A 22,417-nucleotide genomic window follows, 5' to 3' on the forward strand; every position below is an offset into this window, starting at 1 on the left:
ACAGAGCACTTTCAGCATCGTAACAGGAGAGCCATTTCTGTTTAAATGGGGCTGTCAATGACCTTCACATCACAACTAGTCATAGTTTCCTTTATCCACCAATGCATATAGGCAGCTGTGCCCATCAGAAAGACCCTGATCATTTTACTGATCGACCATCCCAAGGTAAGCTGATCTAAAAGAAGTCTCCTGATCTCATTTCCTTGCAGGGCCTCTCTGCTTTATCCAGTTCAGAAGTGGGGTTTCTTTTTTTTAAATTTATATTTTATTTATTTATTTTGAGGTGGAGTTTTGTTCTTATTGTGCAATGGCGTGCTCTCAGCTCACTGCAACCTCCGCCTTCCAGGTTCAAGTGATTCTCCTGCCTCAGCCTCCTGAGTAGCGGGGATTATAGGCACCCATGACCACGCCCAGCTGATTTTTGTATTTTTAGTAGAGATGGGGTTCCACCATGTTGATGTTACCAATGCTGGTCTTGAACTCCTGACCTCAGGTGATCTACTGATGTGGGGATTTCAAAAGACAGTTCATAAAAGAGGAGTCTTTGGAGGGAGTTGAAAGGAAGAGTTCGATTGAAGCTAAAGACCACTGTTGAATGAAAGGTGAAGCTTTTCATGACCATGGCAATGGAACCCCAGAAAGCCCAGCTTGGTCTATTGAGGAAAAAAGGGACAAGATGGGTAAGAATGTAGGCTCTGTGAATACTCAAGAAGAAAAAGGTGTGGACCAAGAATAGCAGAGCAGTGTATTCAGAAATGTTTAATCTATATAATCTGCAAAGCTGAAAAAGCTGGAAGTTCAGCCTGGTTAGGTTATCCATTTATTTGTGACTCTAGAGTCTCACATCTTTAATAAAGCAGAGCTTATTGTACCCAAGACAATAAACATGAAAGTGGACAATGTACTCTGTTGACAATGTACTCTTAAAAGTACAGGAGAAAGAAGAGGACCACAACAATTCAAGGACTTTGGGTCCTTAATAGCTTTCCCTTTAGCTTTACTCCATCTTCTCATCCTTCATACATACATACACACTCTCTATATCCATCCCACCCTAAACAGCTGCAATTTATTGAGTACATTTTTGACAGAAGGCTCTGGGCTTGGCAACTGTCAGGAATACAAAGGTCCACAAGACATAGCTTTGGTTCTTAAGAAGCTTACACTTTAGCAGTATTTCCTAGTCCCAGAGATTCACAGAACTGTGAGTAAAGGCCTTTCAGTTGAATTGTATCAAAATCATTTTGAACTTTTGCAAGTCTCTTTAAAAAGCAATCTCTTTTCAAGGGTTCCACTGCAAAATCTACACCTAAAAATAGCAGTCACTAACATTCTGGGGCCATTTGCCCTAATGATCCCCCTCAGATGTATTCTTTACCTTAACCTTAGAAAGAGGCATTGTCACCCCTGTTTCAGATGGGTAAATTGAGGCCTTAAAATATTAAATAAGCATTGGCAAGGTTGGCACTCATACTGAGGTCTGAATCCAAAGCCCACGTTAATATCTACTCCTCTCTACCACCTCCTTCTTGCTTTCTACCAGAATGTGGTACAATGGTACAAAGCAGACACCCTGTTCTTCCTCTAAAATCACAGTTAGTAGAAGGATAGATGGGACAATCTGTTTCTCCCTCATACTCTTATAATCAAGTAGGGGAAATGTTGGTCCTTAATACATCAAATGAAATGCTAATTAAGAGTATTGCCAAGAATTGCAAAGAGGATAGACGTCTACGTTCTACAGGAAATAGCAAAATAGATCCCTGAAGCAGGTAAAGTTGCCATCTGGAAAATAATATAGAATTTTAGATAGCTGTCACAGCAATGGGGAAGGCAGCAGAATACAGTTTATTGAGTTTCAGTTCTGCCGCTTACTAGTCATGTGACCTGGGACAAGTCAAGGTCTTTCAGAATCTGTCTTGTCATCTGTGAAATGGCCATCATAATGCCTGTCTCAAGGCCTGTTGTAGAACTCAATAGAATTACAAATGCAAATCAATTTAAAAACTGCAAGTGCTCTTGCAAAATAAGTTATTTTAAGCTTTATGTTATTTCTAGTTCCATGGAGATCTCCCTTAAGTAAAATTACACATCCCTATTCTGTGTATCTCCCTGTCTTATGCTGTGCCATTTTCTCGGAAAGCCACAATTTTCAGTGTTTAAGAATCAAATACGATTTCTTTGTGATAAATCATTCAAACAAGTGGGTAAAAAAAGAGACCTGCATGCTCTAGTCAACGGCTCATGGCATGTGGGACTGACACTCACAGCAGCACCTTCTCACTGTGGGCTTCAGGAATCCTGAGCTGGATGGCAGGCAAATCCTGCTGTTTCCTTCTGGTTTTCTTCTCTGCAGGCTTGCATCAATGGAAAGCAAACTCTTCTCCACTTGCCTGAGGGAGGAGATGCCTAATTACCATGTTTCTGATTTCCCTCTGGCAGGCTGGCGCCAGGGCCTGAACTCAGCTCTCCCCAAATTCTCCAGGGACACATGCTCCTGGAAAGTTTAATCCATCGCCCTTCCCCCACGACACACACACACACACACACACACACACACACACACACACACGAGAACACAGAGGGACAGTGGCTGTCATCATCAACCCCACCTAGCACAACACCATCACTCTGAGACCAGGATGAAGACAGGAAGCAGTGGATGACTGGCAACTGCCATGTAGTGCACAGAATACCTCATAGGGCTTTGACCATGGCTGTTTTAAATACTCCACTCACATGGATATTCCACCACTGCATTGACAATTTTCCTCTGTGAGCAGATCCTGATTTTCTTACGTCTTCTTCTTATATGTAGTGAGCTTGCCTTGGAGGAAAAAGTATCCCTCCCCCATCCGGTATGGTATTACTAACTAAAGCTGTTTCCAGTCTTCATTCTCTGCCCTCTTCTTCTATTGCTTGGAGAAACTATACAGTGAAAACTCAGAAAATATTTCATGCCCCTTAGGAGAAAGCAATTTGAATGATTTAGCAGGGAAATCACTTCAAAAGCATCTGTTTCCACCCACCTCCTCTACCAGCCTGAGAAGCCAGAAAATGAAGCCATATTCTACAGTACAAATACCATCAAGGAGTAAATCAGCACCCCAGAGACTGCAACAAGGGGCACTCTATTGCATAAATACCCAGCCACAACCTGCTCAATGCAGCTGGTTTAACCAGATCACAGGGTTTTCCTCTGGACTTCTAACCCTAAGGGCTGCCTTTACTCTCATGGCCAGTCTGCAGCATATCGGTCAATTTCATGTATATGGTTTCCAGTCCTCTTTCACTAAATGGATGATGTTGACCCTGCTGAATGAGAGGCTCCAAACCAGTATTGGGCATTTGCTATTGGCATCACATAAAGCTATAGCTTGGTTGGTTCTAACCACATACTACATTGCCTATCTGGTATTATTTTTTCTTTCCTCCTTCTTTTATTCCTTTCTCTCTTCTTTGCCACCCTCCTTTTTTTCCTTAGAAAAGGTGGGAGTTAGGAAGTGGTGGAAGAGATGAGGAAGTGTAAGTACACTTAGCTGTGACCTGTTTCTTTCAGATCACTGGCTCCACTTAGTCTTTAAAACAGGACAAATCTTGAGTTCCCTTTATAAAAGATTGTGCATTTCGGTCCCTGGGAGAGTGGGAAAGTGGTCCAAGCACCAACAGTATTAGCATTACCTGGGCACTTGCTTAAAATGAAGAATCTCAGTACCCACCCTGACACACTGAACCCAGGGTCTGCAGTTTAACAAGATTCCCAGGTGATTAAAATGAAAGTAAAGGTTTGAGAAGCACTGGCCTATCATATGGTAAAACAGTACATTCACCTGCCAAGATTTTTCCTTCATTAAGTTACGTGGAACAACCTCTGCTACTGTGTGTGTAAAATTACCAAGTTCAGTGGGTCCACTGATCGTATATACACAGGATTATGCATGGGCTCAGTGAGCTCCAGGAGGCTGAAATGTAAATAATTGAAACACTGGGAGAGGCCATAGCTCCCCTTGCCCTAGAAGTCAGTGCTGTCCAGTGGCTCAGCTACAGCTGAAAAAGGCTGCCTCAAGTCTGGATCTCATCAGCTGCTCCAAGATAGCCTTTACGCTCCTGCTGACTCTGGCACAATGGAAACAATCCTGGACCAGGAAACAACAGAATTTTCATCTTAACCTGACTCCATGACTTTAGACAAGTTACTAAACTGACCCTCAGGCTCCTCATCTGTGCAGTAAGACTTAATACAAGCTTATCCTACTGCATAAGCTAGTTATGAGAATCAAACAAAATCACAAACACTACACAAACCAAAGAGGAGCCTTCAACTGACATTTATTATTGTTAATTGGCATAACATTATAGAATTGTGAAAGGAAAATCAAATCGTGGGACCCCCAAACTCACTACTCCAAAGGAAAAAGTTAAGCTTGGAAACTAAGTCACGGAAAAAATTTCCTTTGCTTTTGTTCCTAAACAGACAGCTACAAGATAGAAGGCCACATGTCTCCCCAGGTGGCCTCCTTCACCGTGACAATGTAAATTAACAGTCTGTCTTCACACGTATGGGACAAAGACGAGAACTCATCCTTCCACCCACCCAGGAAAAATATGTAATAGACTGTTCCTCTACTCACTCCTTTCACATGTAACACGTTAATTCAGTGAGTGCTAGTCAAAGCCTCACAGGAATGTGACCATTTATATCACTACCTACCTTCCCTTTCCCTTTTCACCTTTTGCCTGCTCTTTACCCTTTAAATATTCAAGTCCTCAAAATCCTCTTTGTAAAAAGTGGGAGCTCCAGATGGTACTATGGCTTATGTCTCGTTTTCCTAGGCACAGCCTCAGTGTTAATAAAATAAACCTCTAATTGATTGAGACTTGCCTCAGTCATTTTCTTTGGTTTATAGAATAGAGGTAGCTTCAGATTGGAAGGGAGTTAATAGGTTCATTTTCTTCCTTAACCAAGGATCCCTTTTTGCTATTAAAAAATCACAACTCAATTCTATGATCTCCAAAAAAGGGAAAAAATGGTCATAAAAGAATGGATGGATGGATAAATGGGTGAATGGATGGATGGACGGATGGATCAATGGGTGGATGAATGGACAGGTGAATGGATGGATTGACAGATGGACAAACAAATATTTTATGAGCATGGAGCCTGTGTTGTTTTCACATACATTATACTGATGCCCAATACAGTATGACAGCACACAGACATCCTGTGGTAGAAACCAATTATTTCACCTCAGGAATTCTTCCAGCTATTGGGAGTGATACTGCATAAAGCCCTCAATTGTCAGCCTCCGTTGGAGATTGTTTAAGCTAAAGAGAGCCACTTTGTTCCAGGCTTCATCCAATAACTGCTCCACACAAAGATATTAAGGCCCAGCCTACTTTCCCAGCTCAGGACAGCTCTGAAAATTCATCAGTGTCTTCCACTGAGACTGTGTCATAGCTTTACTTGTTCCTCTGCTCAATCCTGCTTCATTCCCTTCTATTTCATAGGGCTTGATCCCAGAAGCAGTTCCTAATAAACTACCTCCTTGCTAATCTTCATCTCAGAGCTTGCTTCCCAGGAAACCAACTTATGACATATCCTTATATGAATTTTTTTTATGTGATGTGCCTCTCTTGTCAAACACTTGCATTCACCGAACACCCTCATGGTGACTCACAGAGGAACAGAGACAATGGGAGCTGTAAGGGAACTCAGGGAGCATTTTATCCAACCACTTCATTTAATAGAAAATATTCTGAATTTAAGTAATTTACCCAAGATCACTTTCATTGTTAATGGCAGAGCTAAAACCAAACTCCAGGTCTTCTGACTCATAATCCAGTATTTTTTCTATTACACAATGATATTTTCCCAGAAATAAAAGGTCTTTGTGCACACTCGAGGAAGAATGTAACACTCTACATCAACTTACAAAGTCAAAGAACAAATCATTCAATAAAAAAAATCTGCCTACCATGGTTTTTTGTTTATTTTCAAAAGCAGACATGTCTAATATTTTGAAATACTTCTGGTTTCCTATTCTTCATTAGTATAAATAAATAGATACATCAGCTTGGTTGGGCCAACCTCCATTTTTTATGACACATTTGAGTTAGAAAACACATTAAGATAGAATCAACAGGATCTGTGCTGAGATCCTTGGAGGGCCTGCTGTAGTTCAACACAAACTTTAAAATGCTTCAAATAATTTTTGTGTATTATCATCCTCATCCTAGGCAAAATGATCATAATTTAGATCCTGAGTTAAGACACAGAGCAGTCCAGGAAGATTAACATTGAAGGCTCCAAGTGGGAGATGAAGAAAAGTGGAGACATTTACTGTTCTTCTTAGCTTATAAATAGGGCATGACAACTTTTCTTTTTGTAGCAAATCTTATGATTTCTCCTCTATATTCCCATAACACCTTGTATGGATCTTGATTTTGCGACCACAATGGATTTTTATTATCCTTTATCTCCCTCACTAAACTAAGATTTCTTTGCACTGTGCTTCGTCACTTTGTTATGGGTGGAAGAGATCAAGTTTTCCCAAGTTACTGGCAGCATATCCATCCAAGTCTGTAGCAACTTAAGTCCTTGTCCCTTCAGAAGAAAGATATCAACTGAGAAATCAAAAAAAAAAAAAAAAAAAAAAAAAAAAGACTGAGACAAGTTCCAAAGCAAGAATGGAAGTTTATTAAAAAGCCCTTAGAACAGGAAAGAAAGAAAAGAACCGTTGGAAAAGAGCTAAGTGGGCACCTGAAAGTCAAAGACAGAGAAGAAGAAGAAAGAAAGGTCCGGGGGCTTTAAGCTTGATCCTAGGACTTTGCCTCTTTCCCATGATTCTTCCCTTAGGGCGGGCATCCTGCTTGAGCTGTGCTTTCCTTAACCTTTAGAACTGAGCACAGGCAGGGTGTTTAGGACGTTATATGCATGCTCATCTAAGGCTTTCTTCCCTTTTCCGGTGGTGTGTACGGGAACATCATACTTCACCACTTTTGTCTCTTAACTTGCATGCTCAGGAAGTGGCTGTTCCCTTGGGACTGAATTCAAATAACATTTTGACATTCACAGGTAGGAACCATGAGGAAATGGCCTCTCCCTGGTGCTGCCAAATTATAATTTTTAGAGAGGCAATGTGATAATTGCTTAACCATCACCTGACATTGCTGGTGGGGTATAGGGGAGAGGTCCCTCCTGCCCGGCTCATTCCTATCTACCTGTCACAACTCATTATGAACGAATCAGTGCCTAAGTCTCATTAGCAGTGATTAAATGTTTGCCAAATGCATGAATAGTTGGACGCATGACCAATGTTGTGGTCTCCTCATTCTTTCCTCAAAATATCTTGCCCATAGAAGCCTGCCTTTTGTAGGGCCTGGGAATTCCTCATGGGAATCAGGAGCAGAGAAAAATGTTAAGAATTATTTGATGTTATTGCAACACATTTTACATATTAGAAAAAGATGAGAGAGGACTGAAGAGATAGAAGAATTGTGAACTTATGATTGTGACCTTATGCTATCAAAAGATTGCATGTTGTGTGGGGTCAATGCTTCAGAGAAGTGAGCAGGATCCCAAAGTATATGAGTCCACAATTTTCTCACCTCCCCTAGGTAAGCATTCTCAGTTCTTATGTTTTAAACCTCTTCCTTTGAAACCTACAAATATTCCTTCTGGTCTAAACCTCAGGATAAAACTGGAGAAACAGAGCCCCAAATCACATGCATAGGCCTCAATCTACAGAGTAAGGGCCTTCAGCCACTAATCCTTCTACATATGTAAAATGGGAGGGAGCACAACTGGGATGCCTACCTCAAGTCTTATTAAACTGGGAGCTAATCTGATCAAAGGCCCAGCTTAACTGAGGCCAACTGTATTTCCTCAGGGTGTTTGCTGTCCCTGAGGAGGAGAGGAGTCAAGACACAGATCAGAAATACAGTATAAGTGCTTTCACTGAGGCATGCCTATATTTGCAAGTCAATTCAGAAAGAGAAAAAAGAAGACGGAACCGGCTACCAGTCTGAAGCTAAATGCCATGGGGTCACTGGGTTCCTTAGCAGGAGTGACTGTTCAAAGGAACAGGGGGGTCATGGATCTACGGCAGGGTAAGAAGCATCAAATGTATTCTCCGTCACTGTGGAGAAAAAGGGGCCTCCTGGGAAATAGGGAAGATTGCATCACCAATTTGATTAGCAGAAAGAGCCAGCAAGGACTAGCTGGGGTAATCCTATGCACTGCAATTTTTTAAAAACACCTCTATCATGTACTGTTGTTGCTTCTGATGCTGCTTATTAAACAGGCTATCAAATCCAAGCAGGGAGGCACTGGATAATCAGAAATATCATCATCCTCGTTGTATTATTGTTTTTGTTATGTTAACTAGGTTCTAGAAATGTGCTTTGCATAAAAATATTTTTTATTGCTAGGATTAATGAGATACTTCTGAGGAGCTCAAAGCATGGAATTACCAGCAGGTCACTGAAGGTACAGCTCAGAACACAGGCAGGCTTAATATACAGCAGAGGCCAGGCACCCCAAGAGAGCATGAGCCCTCAGCATTAGAAAAATTAGGAATTATGCAACTGGAAGATGAAAGAGAAGTAATAGAGAATTACCCACAAGCCTACATTTGGATTAATTTAATGTGAGAAACAATTTAGAAATGATTTGTACTCAGACTGTCATTTGATAAAGAATTAAGTGGCATAACTTGATTACCTGGTTATTAAATCCAAGAGATGAAACATTATGCATACCAGATCAAATGTATATCTGATCATAAAACTGGAGAGACCAGTGTTAAAAAGCTCTCTGCCTGGGATAGCGTAGGGCTGTAAACTACACCTTAACTCTATCCTATGGAGCCAAAATGGCATAAACTACAATAATCTCTCTTTACTTGGGCAGGATATGATACATGAAGTTTCCAGAATGTATACCTAAATAAGACAAAACAAGTATAATAACCTTAGTTATGCCTAACATCTTAGTGATGCTTTATATTCTTCAAAATGGTTTTGTGGACTCTTTAATCTTGCAGTAAGTAAGACCAGTATGGCAGTATTATGATGTCCATTTTGCCATTTTACCTCTTTTCCCTTAACTGTCACATTAATTAGTGAGAAAAACTAAATAGGCAAGCTTAGGGAGAAGATTGGCCAATTTATTCCATGGCATTAGTTTCATGATAACGGAAAGTTCAGAATTCTATTTTAGACATGTGCTTCTGATATCCAGACTAGATTCTATGCACAATGGAGAGTCTGTCCACCATGATAGTTCATCCTGGGAAATAAGGAGTCTCAGGACATCTGTCTACTATCACCATTGATCAGTTCAGACAGATAGCTGCAATTAAATACAGCCACAGGAACCAAAGAGGATCACGAGTGTTTCAGTCCAGGAGTCAAAATACAACCAAAGGAAATTTGTACCATGTTGAATCAGTCCAAATGGAGCACATTAGCCTTCATCAGTGAGCTTTTGCAAAAGCAAAATGACAGTCCTGATGAAAAGATAGGGAGGTTCAAGGGGAAGGAACAAAGGTTCCCTAACCCTATTTCTATTTTATGTGCCACAAAATAGAATTAATTTCTAGAACAAACAATTTAAAGGGTCATCAGCCTTTAGACCACCCAATATGACTCCTGTTATCTTTGAAAAGATCTCTAAAACTTGCTGAACATGGTGGCATGTGCCCGTAGTCCTAGATACTTACAAGGCTGAAGCAGGAAGATCCCTTGAGTCCAAAAGTTTGAGTCCAGTCTGGGTAACATAGCAAGATTTCATCTCTTAAAAAGTCTCTGACACTCTTCTGATAAATTTAATCAATATTAATTTTTTTTTTTTTGAGATAGTGTCTCACTCTGTGCCCAGGCTGTAGTGCAGTGGTGTAATCATGGCTCACCGTAGCCTCAATCTCCTAGGCTCAAGCAGTCCTCCCACATTGGCTTCTGGGTCATATGGTAAGCCTCTCTTTAATAGATAATAGATTTCCAGACCATCATTGGGATTTCAGACTTTTAACTTTATATTCAAATGCCAATTCTGAGAGTAAAACAAAATAATGTTACACTATGAGTATCTTTTGTCTTTTCAACATTTTGAGAGATGTATGAAATAGAGGAATAAAATTTTAGCAGTTCACAATCTTTCTGTTAAATGACTAATTGAGGCAAGAATTGGAATAGAACACTAAATGAGCTGTAGAGTATCATAAAATGCAGCAAAGTTTGAAGAAGCAAAAACAGTGGTAGGGAAACATTTCAGGTGAAGGAGAGCTAGATGGAGAAGAATGGATCTATGATGGCTGAGCTGTCCAGTCACACAGGCCCCTCAAGAAGTAGTATTTACAGTAACAAAGTCACGAAAATAACAGTTCAGGCCCACAGATGTGGGGAATAATATTGATAAAGTATTGTCAAAGTAGGCATAATTCTTCACTATGGTAAGAGAAATGCTAAAGTATGAGGATGCTATGCAGATATCACTTCTGTATTTCCTGGCTTGAAAGCTGTAAAATTTCCAACCATGATAATGCCTATTAATGGGAGGTTGGAAGTTAAATAAACATAATTTGAGTAAGCCAATTCTCTGGCATGCTTTCTGTAATGGGTAAAAGCTAACTGAAATGATTAGTCATTGTAGAAATAAGGCATTGATCAGATAATAATAATACTTGTCTTCCAAACATCATTTATATAACATGAAGCACTTCACGAAAGCAATCGAAGATATGTCAGTTAGTCCTCTTAGCGGCCCTGAAAGGCAAGAAATATATTATTGTCCTAACGTTGTAAATGAGATGCCTGTGGCCCAGGGGAATTCAATAATTTGTTTATTATTTTACCTCTACTGGAGAAATTCAAACTAGAATATACGTCTCTTGGTTCCCCACCCAAATCTCTCACTTAATCCAGTGTTAATTGTATTTTAATGCCTAGAAAAAGAATTGACCTTGAGAAAGTTGTGAGTTTAGTGACTTCTAAACATCAATTTTGGCCAACGTCCTCTTTAGCTTTCATATCCCCTTAGGGGTAATCCCTCTCACTCAGCCCCTACCCCATTCACCATCTGACCTGCCATGCTTTCTGAAAATTGCAACTGTGTTTTTACCTTTGGAGTAACCAAATTCAATTATAGTTTCTGCCTTTGTGTTTCCTCAGCCTTTTTTCCTGCACAAATTGATGGTGACAGCAGCGATACCAATTCAATTATATACCATCTTCTGGTTCCCAGTAATGATTCTGAGTAGGTCAACAGAGACCAGCTAGGCACTAGAATGACCATGAATTAAAAGGAACTGATAAGAAGTCAAAGCCTGAATTAGAAACCCATTTTCACTTATTGAGAAAATTTAAGACAACCTCTCCAATAAAATAAGCAGGGTAAATTATGGAAAGAGAAATACGCTGGTCAATTTATGCAAGAAGATTTCTAGAAAGGATTAGAGAGCTTTACAATTATACTATCTAGATGAGCAAAACAAGAGGGATACCAAATCAAGCAGCATCCTATCAAATGACTGGGTCTTACAACAAACGTCATAGAAGAGTCAAACACATTTGGCATTTGAGTTTATTTAACAGATATTTATGTATTGAGCTCTTACCATGCAGCAAGCTGTTGTACGTTAGAGAGTGGGTACTGCAAAGATCAAAATAACAAAGCCCCTCCCTGCATGGTAGTTACATTCCAAGGAAGAAGACAGATGGGATTGTAAATGCTATGAAGAAAAAGAAAGAAAGATAAAAAGACTGTTATAATATGACAGGTACATGCTATTTAAGTAGAGTGGTCAATGAGGGCCTCTCTGAGAAGTTGACATTTTAAAAAATGAACAAATAGAAGCACAAACATAGGAAACACTACCTTATTCCTTGAGGACCAAACAGTAATGAAATTTAATTATTTGGTTTCTGTGTATATATATATTACTAGCACAGACTTTAAAGTTGACAATTTTTACAACTCTCACTCATCCTGGAAATGACTCTAAAACACTAAACAAATAATTGTTGTCTCTCAAATGCTAAAATAAATCCACTACAAAATGGAGCTAGTTTACCAAATTAAGTGATTTTTTTTAGCATCCATGATAATCCTTTAGAAAATTACATTCTAAATAATCTTCCTCTGCCTCTTGCTCCACAACACGTTACCTGGTTGTCTGCTCTTGGTCAGCTACCTATCTTTTTGCTTTTTATAAGCTACTTTTCATGGATTTTCATATTGTTTTACATAGAAAAAAGCCTAAACAAGCAACAATTTGCTATTTTTTCTAAATCAGACTTGATTTACATTTAATAAACCAGCTTGTACTACAGATTTAAGTCAATCCAACAAATAGTTGTGGTAAGACACTACTAGCAAAATAATGCATTAAGAACCAATGGGAGGAAAAAATTCACAAAACACTATCCTTGCACTTAGACAACACACAATGTAGCTCAGTAAATAAGCACACAAATAACTACAGCATGAGGAAATACTGGGGTTCTGTCTCAAAGAAAAGAGAATTTCTTCAAGTTGAAAGAGGTGTAAATGAGGAACATAATTTTAGGGAGGAGGTGAGATTTGAGATGAGTCTTAAAAGCAGGGTAGGATTTCAAACTAGAAATAAGAACCAGAAGCCATTTCAGACCAAAGGAATATTATAAATATATTAATGAAGGTAGAAAGAGGTAAGGCATGTGTAAAGAAGGGCAAATACTCTGGCTTGGTTTAAATGCAGGTCATTCAAAGGAAAGCAGTGAGGAATAAATAAAATAGTGATTAATAGACTAGGGCATAATAGAGAACCTGCCATGCTGGGAGGCAGAGAAAGCCGCCAAGGTGTTTTAAGTTGGAAATGTCTTTAAGTGTGTCTACTATGGATGAGAAAGAAGTAGACATGAGACGAGAGACCAGCTAGGAATGTATTTTGCAGGTATGAGGAGAGGTAACAAAAGTCTGAAGTAGAAGAATGGCATTGGGAACAATAATTTTTGAAGAGAAAAACAAGTTGTGATGGCTGAATTAATGGGTTTTGGCAACTAATTAAATGTAAGGCAAGATAGGAAGAAAAAAGTAAATGTATACTAAAGGAAGTCATCTGCTGATGACTGAGTCACCTTGGCTCACCACAATCTCCACCTTTTGGGTTCAAGCAATTCTCCTGCCTCAGCCTCCTGAGTAGCAAGGATTTTAGGCATAAGCCAACATGCCTGGCTTATTTTTTTGTTTTAAGTAGAGACAGGGTTTTACCATGCTGGCCAGGATGATCTTGATTCTCTTGACCTCAGGTGATCTGCCCACCTTGGCCTCCCAAAGTGCTAGGTTTACAGGCGTGAGACACTGCACCTGGCCAGGAGATTCTGTAATGACAGTGGATGCATAATTGAAACAACCCACCATGCCTTATAGACTGGAGAGGGAGGCATGTGAGGTCAGAGCAGAGCTTACAGAAAAGATGAGTTGAGGGCCTGGAGGTCATAGGGACAAGGAACAGGTCATGCAAATGAAATGAAAGGAAAAGAAGGATCGGAGTTGAAATCTGGAGCTCAAGATCATGAGTATGTGACAATTTTGAATGAAATAACAAGACTTGAAGAAACAAAAGTATGGTGTATGGTGCCAAGGCATTTATTATAAAGTCCCAACCACATGAATGGCTAAGTCTTGCAAAGGACTAAACCATGAGAAATGTGCTAGACAAAAATAAATAAACAACAATTGTGAGTCACATATTGAACTTGGAGGTGAAAGGTTTCCTAGCTATGAGTAGATTTCTTAAAAGGAAAGAAAGAACAGAGTATAATCAAATGGAAGAAACTTAATGAAGATGATGTTGCTATAGGAGAGTAAACTGAAAAGTAGCCACAGGGAAGCAAGGCTTGACTGATCTCTTCTCCTGGTCATAAGAGACAGGGAGTTAAAAACTGGCCAGTTTCTATCAGGGAGAGTTGGAAGAGAAGTGGTATCCCTTAGAAAATGCCAAATGGCTAAGACTTTGAGGAAAGATTTGAAGACAAAGAGAAATTTATCCACAAAGGACAGAGGGGAAGGAATTGGTTGAGAGATGGATAGAACATTTTTATTTTATTTTATTATTTTATTTTATTTTTAAGAGACAGGGTCTCTCTCTATCTCCCCGGCTGGAATGCAGTGGCACAATCACAGCTCACTGCAACCTTAAACTCCTGGGCTCAACAATTCTCCCACCTCAGCCTTCCAAGTACATGGGACTGCAGGTGTACACCATCATGCCCAGCTAATTTTTAAATTTTGAGATAGAGTTTCACTCTTGTTACCCAGGCTGGAGTGCAATGGCACGATCTTGGCTCACCGCAACCTCCGCTTCCCGGGTTCAGGCAATTCTCCTGTCTCAGCCTCCTGAGTAGCTGGGATTACAGGCGTGCACCACCATGCCCAGCTAATTTTTTGTATTTTTAGTAGAGACAGGGTTTCACCATGTTGACCAGGATGGTCTCGATCTCTCGACCTCGTGATCCGCCCGCCTCGGCCTCCCAAAGTGCTGGGATTACAGGCTTGAGCCACCGCACCCGGCCAATTTTTAAATTTTTTGTAGAGACAGGATCTCCCTATATTGCCCAGGCTGGTTTTGAACTCCTGGGTTCAGGAAATTATCTTACTTCAGCCTCCCAAAGTGCTGGGGTTATAGACATGAGCCACTGCTCCTGGCCTAAAAGGGCCTTTTAGATGCCCACTGCTGAACTGAATAGGGAGGCAGATTTAGGGAGGAGGATTTGCATACAAGCTTGGTGCAGAACAAAAATTAGAGGAGCAGGATTAGGAAGTAGGCAAAAGGAACTTCTTAGCAACAGAGGAGGATAGGTGCCAAGTAAGCAGTGATTAATGTAGGCAATTGTAGAACTAAGTAGCCCCAGCTTTCTAATAAAAGAAGTGAAGCAATGGAGAAAGGAAAACTGATGTTTTATAAACTTGCCTCTCTTAAGTGGTTCATCACAATGATAGAAATTCATACCTCTTGCTGAGATAGAAAGATATATGTTTTTTTAAGAATCTGAAGAGAGCCACACAGCTATTTGATGAATCAAGTGACTATGTTAAACAGGGACAAGACAACCATTCAGAGCCTCACTTCAGAAACCTCACTTTCAAATTACTTCACTATAATGTTTTTCTTCACTGACCTTATCACATCTAGCATTTTATTTACATTTATTTGTTTGTTCATTATCTGTGTTTCCCCACCTCACCCCCCAACCCAAAACAAGCTAAGTGAGGTCAGGAACTTTGATTAATTCACAGCTGAATCCCAGCACCTAGAATGGTACCTAGGAAACAATCGTTGGTTGTGATACATAAACAAATTAGACATAGCCCCTGCATAAAAGGTCTTGTAGATTAGAAGAAGAAACAGGTAAAAATATATATATATTACTATAGAGGCATAAAAGAGAACATAATCAATTCTGCCTAAGTAGGGATTATCCTGGAAGACGTTGCAAATTAGTGAAACTGGTCTACCAAATTTAGTGCTCTTATCCCAAGAGACATAAGCCAATTCATAGATGTGAAAATAAAACTTGGAAACTTGTGGTTATTTTTTATTTCTATTTCTGTATAGATTTTATAATGTATATATAAGTCATATATATATATAATAGTACAAGTATATAACTGTGAATAAACAAACATACCTAAATTTTGATTGCATACTCTTAATTTTTGGCTTATGAGGTACAAAACTGAAATGACTAGTCAGCACTGTATGAAGAAACTAGAGCCTTAAACTGCATCTTGAAGGATAACAAAGACTATCTCTTCCAGAATGATGAGGCATTCTAGAGTGAAGGTAACAGCATGGATCTATGAAAATCCAAGGGAATACTGGGAACCCAATGAGCACAGGGATTTAATAGGAAATAAACTTAAGAGCAATTCTTTTGAAAAAGGGAAATTACCAATAGAGCTATAAGTAAAGAAATGGTAAGATGAGATTTTCATTTAGATTATTCACCTCAATGGCAGATGAATTTGAGGGGTAAAAAACTGGAGATGTGAACACCAGTTAGGGATTATTTTAGTAATTTGAGTCAGAGATTAGAGTCTAAACAAGAGCTGGGTTAAAAGGCATGGAGAAAAGGAGACAGATTTGGAACATAGTTTGAGGTAAAATCAGTAAGTCTGGGTATAATTAGATAGGGGTTTTATATTGCTCAGGTTAAGTTCAACTGTGAGAACAGAAGCCTGAAAAAAACTAGTACACAAGAAGGAAATGTACTTCTCTCCATATAAAAGAAGTCAGGCTAGGACTGCCTCTACTCTCACTGGGGACGCAGCTTCTTCCATCTCTTCGTTGTGTCTTCCCTGATGTGGTGCTTACTCTTCACAATCAAAAATGGCTACTGGAGTCTGAATCACTGTCTTCATGTTACAGGAAGAAGAATGAAGGAAGGGATAAACTACTCCGCCCCTCGTCATTAGAGAAGATGTCCTAGAACACTTCTGCCTACATTTCAGTGGCCAAAACTGAGACACATAGTCAAGCCTAGTTGTGAGGTAGGCTAGGAAACACAGGCTTTATTCCAAGTACCCTAATAAACATTTTGGTCCTTTATTATAAAGAAGAGGAGAATAGCTCTTGGAAGACAACTACCACTCTTGACAAGGAGTAAAGAAAAGTAAGAATCATAGATAAATTCCAAGTTTCTAATTCAAGTGACTGCATAGATGGCAGCGACACCAAGTGATTGACAGACTGTAAAAGTAGGGAGTTTAGGGGAAACAGTGATATTTCATTTTTTGAATGTTGAGTTTGCAGTACAAGACATGCAAGTAGAAATGTTTCACTAGGAATTAAACAGCAGGCAATGACTTAGATATTGTTAATACATGAGCTGGGATTACCAAGAAAAAATGTTCAGAATTAGAACTGTGAGCTAAGGATAGAATCCTGGTTGATGGGCAAAGTGGGAAGAGGTTAGCAGTATTACAAGGAAAGGAATCTATGAAGAAGCCAAAGAAGCAATAATAAAAGTTTTGAGGAAAATATGTTGTACATATTCAAAAAAGAGAATAAGCCACTCTGTGAAATGAAGCAGAAAAGTAAAATAAAATATAAGCCCTGACAGAAAAATTAGCCATATACTCTTAGAGCTGGAAGTCACTGGGCAGTACTGAGATAATTTTCATAGGAATAGAGCAGGCAGAAGCTAGATGGGGTATATAATCAGAGCTGAGGAGGTGGGAATAATAACTAAAACCAGCACTTGCAAACTTTAATGGGCATGCTTATTTCCTGGGCATCTGGTTAAAAATGCAAACTAAAAGGAAGGACTCAAGAGTCTTCATTTTTTATCATTCTTAATGATTCCCCTGATGCTGATCTGCAAACCACATTATGGGAAGCAAGGTTGTGGGCCAGTGATTCTGTAACATTAATTTGCATCAAAATCACCTGGAGGACTTACTAAACCAGATTTCTGTATACCACTCCTAGAGGGTCTGGTTAAGTAGGTCCATTGGCGTGGGACCTGGGAATTTGCATTTCTAAAAAGGTCCCAGGGGATGCTGCTGCTACTGGATGGGGGACTACACATGGAGAACCGCTGTTATGACTTCTTCTTTTGGTTAACAGATCAAAAAAGGCTGGACTACAGCTAGAGAGATGGTATCAAGAGAGGGGAGGGTTTGTTGGTATTTCTACCTTCATTTTATTGTTGGTAATAGCAGTGCCAATGCATTCACACTCTCATCGGATGAAACACAAACATCCACTACAAGCTAGTCTGATACACATTCTCAAGTTTTCTCCCTCCATATTTTCCGTACGTTAGCCTACATTATAGACATACTGCAATTCAGCCAACCATCTGTACCGAGTTTCACAGTCTGTGCATGAAATCAGTATGTAATACAAAGAAATTAAAATATTCTAGTATCTCTAGCCAACAGCCTCCTCATCATAAAGGTATATTTTCTTCTTAATTGGAAAAATCAGCCTACTCCACTCAATCTCTTATTTGTTTTTGAAGTCAAAATTATTGGGTTACCTACTGATTACCAGAACTGGCCAATTAGTCTGATTATCTCATCACATATTTTTAACTTCTCCAGCTGTGAGAGTTACTTTTTATGTTGACTCTTTCAATGAAGAACTCCCCAAGCTGAGATAAATGATGAGTAAAGTGTTAATTGCCCACCAGCAATTTAACCTGAATACTTATTTAGAGTGGTATGAGTGGTACAACTGAGCCATGGAGTAGAATTTAGGGAATATATCGTGGTGCTATATTTTGAGGCTCTGAGGAAGTCCATAGCTCCAGGCACATAAAATTGGTGCTAATTTCAAATTGAATCCTCTTACTGTTGTGGTATATATTCATATGAAAATGGATGCAATTACTTTGGGAAAATGCTAAATGTTACTCCTAAACAAAGATTTACTGGTGTTTGGAAGTTTTTATTAGAGGGGTAGTAATGAGAACAACAAGCCAGCAAAGAAATAGGATATAAAAATGAATAAGATGAGCCTCCTGCACAAGAATGTATAATCTAACATTGCCCCTTATTCCTACCTCCTCAGGGAAAGACAGTGATATAGATGAGCTGTTTGTGTTTTTCCATAGTTACCTTCTATACTCGGAGAGCAGCAGGGTAGATGATATGTCAAAGAAACATCACAGTTCCAGTTTCTTCCATACGGTCTACTTGTCTTCAATGGACAAAGTGGTTATGTTCTGAAAAGTCACCAAAATAGAGAGCACTTAACCTGTTATCTTAAGTCTAATGTGAGCCACTTCTTTCACCATGGCCCCTTCAGGCTATATTCTTTGATTAAAAAAAAAAAAAAGTCACCTTAGAAGTTCCAGGGGAAAAGAAGGTTACTCTTAAGGATAGGTTGGAAAGCTCAAAGTGTCTCTACCATTGAGACCATGCCCCCATTAGCAAGATAGCTGGCAGCCATCCTATGTCTATTTCAAAACCTGCCTTCTCTCTAGGCCTCCTACCTGTTCCCTCCAGCTTGCTCTCTGATCAGTGAGATTCTCCCTGTCTTTTTGTAAAGGTCATGAAATTCTAACAGCTGCAAAACATACTGAAGGGGGATTAACTAGCTTGATTCCTACCTACTGGCTCAAATACATGACTCAGAATGAGAATCCCAGATTAGTACCACAGATTATCATCCCAGACACTAGGAAATCCAGACACCTCTGTAACCTCTCTTGGAAAACGGCTACTAATATCATTTTTCCAAAGCTCTTGGGAAGAAAAAAAAGTCAATCATAAAGTACTCAAAATTCCCTCATGGAGGTGTTCAATTTCAGTCATGAGAGTTGTAAAGACAACTGCAAGGACCAAAATCCATTCAGTTACACAATGTCTCTTAGTTTTTAGAGAATACAGTTAAGATCAATGTAGCAAGAGACTGCATGTGGACCAACTATCCACCATAGCCGCCCCTCTACCCCGACACAAACACACACACACACAATTTGCTAAATTGACTAACTGAAATAAACACATAAACCAAAGCTGGTTTCTAGTGGTTTAGACAAGTCTATGAGCAAGAGTGGAGCAGGCAATTTGAAGTTTAGTGTAGACAGGAAGAGTTTGAGAGTAGCAGCATGTTTATTTGTTCCTAAATAGAAACACAGATAGCTAGTCCAAGCAAGAACTTCCTCCACAGAAAGAAACTGCAAATAATCCAATCCCTGGCTGCCAACTTGAGCTTATTTTAGGCAGAGTAAGTGGCAACAGCCTGCCTGGCCAGTCCAGGAGAATTTAGAGGTGCTCCTCCCACACACCAAGCACTCATTAGCATGTCTACTCAGTTTCTTAACCATGTAACAACTGCAAACAGACAATAGTGGGAAACTGTCACAGAGAAGGGGAAAAAAGTACTGGAAAATGCTGTTAATTAAGAAAAGATGGAGGGGGATGATTTCTTTAGAAAGAAATGGAACTCTTGGACAGCAGAAAAGGTTTAACAACAGTTTTGAGGGAAAGTAACTCCAGGACAAGGAATCATAGCAAAATATAATACTTGCTCACAAAGTTACCACCATAGTCACTTGTTCCACAAGCATTTATTGAGCACTTACTGGGTACAATGCACCAAGCTGAGTTATATGAGTGGGAATAGATATACAATCAGATAACTCCTACCCTTAGGCAATTAGCATTTACTTGTGAGGCTAAAATACTTGTATAGACAACAGCTGTGCAAAATCATGAGTTGCAGACACTTCTGAAATGAAATACAGTATATCAGGTTCAGAACGCTCGTCTTACCAGACACATTTCTAGGTGAGTTTGAGAGGATGACAACTTAAAATGCCACCCTTGATTTTAAGGAAGGAAAGGAACGCAGTCTATAGAGTCAGGATGATTGCCTTTTGTTCACTTTCCTTAAAACCTAATGGCTCAGGAAAGCATCTCTAAATTTACCGGCAGCTCACCTGCAGCAGAGAGAGAGTTCAGAGCCACTGTCTGGAATGGAGGTATCAGAAACCTTAGGGGATGGAAACTTGAAAACAGCCAAACAAGCCAGATAAAAGCCAACTCAAAGCAAACAGAATCATGAAAGCACGGCAAAAAAACAAAAAACAAAAAACAAAAAACAAAAAAACAAAAAAAAAAACAATACAGAAGTAAAAATAAGATAACATTTTATGAGAAATGGAGACTAACCATTTATAATTTAATTATTATTACCGTTGATCATGACCCTATGAGATGCCAATAGGAATTTCATTTAATGGAAGTAACAGACTTGAACAGGTTCACAAACTTACTGTAGAGCAGAGATAGCACATTGCACAATCAGAGTTTAAACTTACCAGTGAGCTAACCACTATGCAATAGGGACTCCCACTATGTGGAACCTGCAAATAGCAAAAGAAATGGGTTCCTGAGATTCCATCCTATGCCCGTGTTTCTTCTCTTACCATAGGTTTTAGGTTGGGCCATGTGTATCAAGCTTCTGTATAGGCAATGAATAGCACAGAATCTAAGCGAATGCCATATTCAACTGACAACACACAGCGACACTGCTGTGTGCCATCATTTTCTCACCACTCAATTCCATTATGTCCCTCTTCTGGAAGTGTCATGTAGAGTCTTTGTTCTTTTAGGTAGGCTAGGATGACCTGAGGAAAATTAAGCTCAGCAATCACAGAATGCCCTAATAGGCAGAGACCAGGCTCACACCTTCAAAAACAAAGTCCTTTCTTCAGAGCTGCATCAGCTCATCCAGCCCATAGCTGCCTGCTCCTTTTGTCTCTGCAGGAAAGAAATCAGGATCCAGGGCTCAGGCAGACCCTCAGTTCATGTGAATGGGCAGCCAGGAATTTGGGGTGAGAAGTACAGCATTCAAATGGCGCACAATGGTCAATGACTAACTTCAACCAGCTAAAGAAACAAAGTTAAGCACTGAGTACAGAGCATAATGAAAAATATCCTAGTTTCTCGCATTTCTTATGGCTGACTCTGAAGTGGATCTGCTTAGTGTGTGGGTGTGTATACATGTTAATTGTTTGGAGCAAATCCAGGAACTGTGGTTCAGTTTACTATTTCATTGTTGCTTTTAATCTCCATGCTGAGCTTACCTTCTAACACATCCAGTGAGTGTACCTAAGCAGGAGGCCAAGGAGGGTGCCAATGGAGCAGGGATGTGCTTAATGCAGATGCCATTAATAAATCACTGATAGTTAAGATACAGATTGGCTGATGGGCAGCAGATGGGAAGGAGGTACATCAAATTGCTTTTCTCATATAGATTATTGGATTAACAAGGAAGCAGCAGGCAAGTGGCAAACTGGTGTAACAAATTACTATCATAAAAAAAATTGAACTTATCCCAGAATGGTAATAAGGCTTTGTCGGCCATTAGCCCTCTGGAGAGGTGCTTGAAGCGGGAATGTCCCTCTGAGATGGTAATACAGAGAACACTCTCCATTTTCCTCCTCCATTATTGTACCTAAGTACATCCTGGTGAGGGCTGGGGGATGGGAAGAAAGCCGAACTGCAGAGGCTAATTAATTAATTAATGTGCCTATTAGCAGGCTCTTGCCCAGCCCAATAAGTGATAAGTGAAGGTGTCTATCACAACATTCTGGCAACGAGTTCTGCTTGCAACCAATACAGCTTCATTTTTTTTGTGCTCTCCTTTCTTCATCCAACTTTTTATTTTGAAAAAATTTGAAAGGTACAGAAAAGTTGCTCTAGTAATGCCATGAATACTTGATACTATTAGCCTAGACTCACAAATTGTTAGTATTCTGTTACATTTTCTTTCTTTCATTTTGGTGCACTATTAAGTCGTCTCCTGAGAACAAGGTCTTTCTACTACATATCCACAACAGAACAGATCATTTTCAGGAAATTTTAACCTTGATTTGTACCATGCCATGTAATATACATTCCACATTCAAATTCCCCAAC

The 22,417-nt window shown here is 39.6% G+C and overlaps 1 protein-coding gene across 3 annotated transcripts in view; it reads right to left on the bottom strand.

The window, feature by feature from the left end:
* GAP43 (growth associated protein 43) overlaps positions 1-22,417 on the bottom strand; it is a 455,759-nt gene that overhangs the window by 294,254 nt on the left and 139,088 nt on the right. The window contains exons 6-7 of one of the 3 annotated variants that reach the window (XM_074404331.1): positions 18,605-18,711; positions 2,269-11,729 (exon numbers count right to left, since the gene is read on the bottom strand). The exons of 1 other annotated variant lie outside the window; for it this stretch is intronic. The gene's annotated coding sequence lies outside the window, so the exon portion shown is untranslated. The remainder of the gene's footprint in view (positions 1-2,268; positions 11,730-18,604; positions 18,712-22,417) is intronic. One more of the 3 variants, XM_074404332.1, reaches the window with a different exon arrangement.

The sequence above is a fragment of the Saimiri boliviensis genome, chromosome 8 (genome assembly GCF_048565385.1).
Source record: "Saimiri boliviensis isolate mSaiBol1 chromosome 8, mSaiBol1.pri, whole genome shotgun sequence".
NCBI lineage: Eukaryota > Metazoa > Chordata > Mammalia > Primates > Cebidae > Saimiri > Saimiri boliviensis.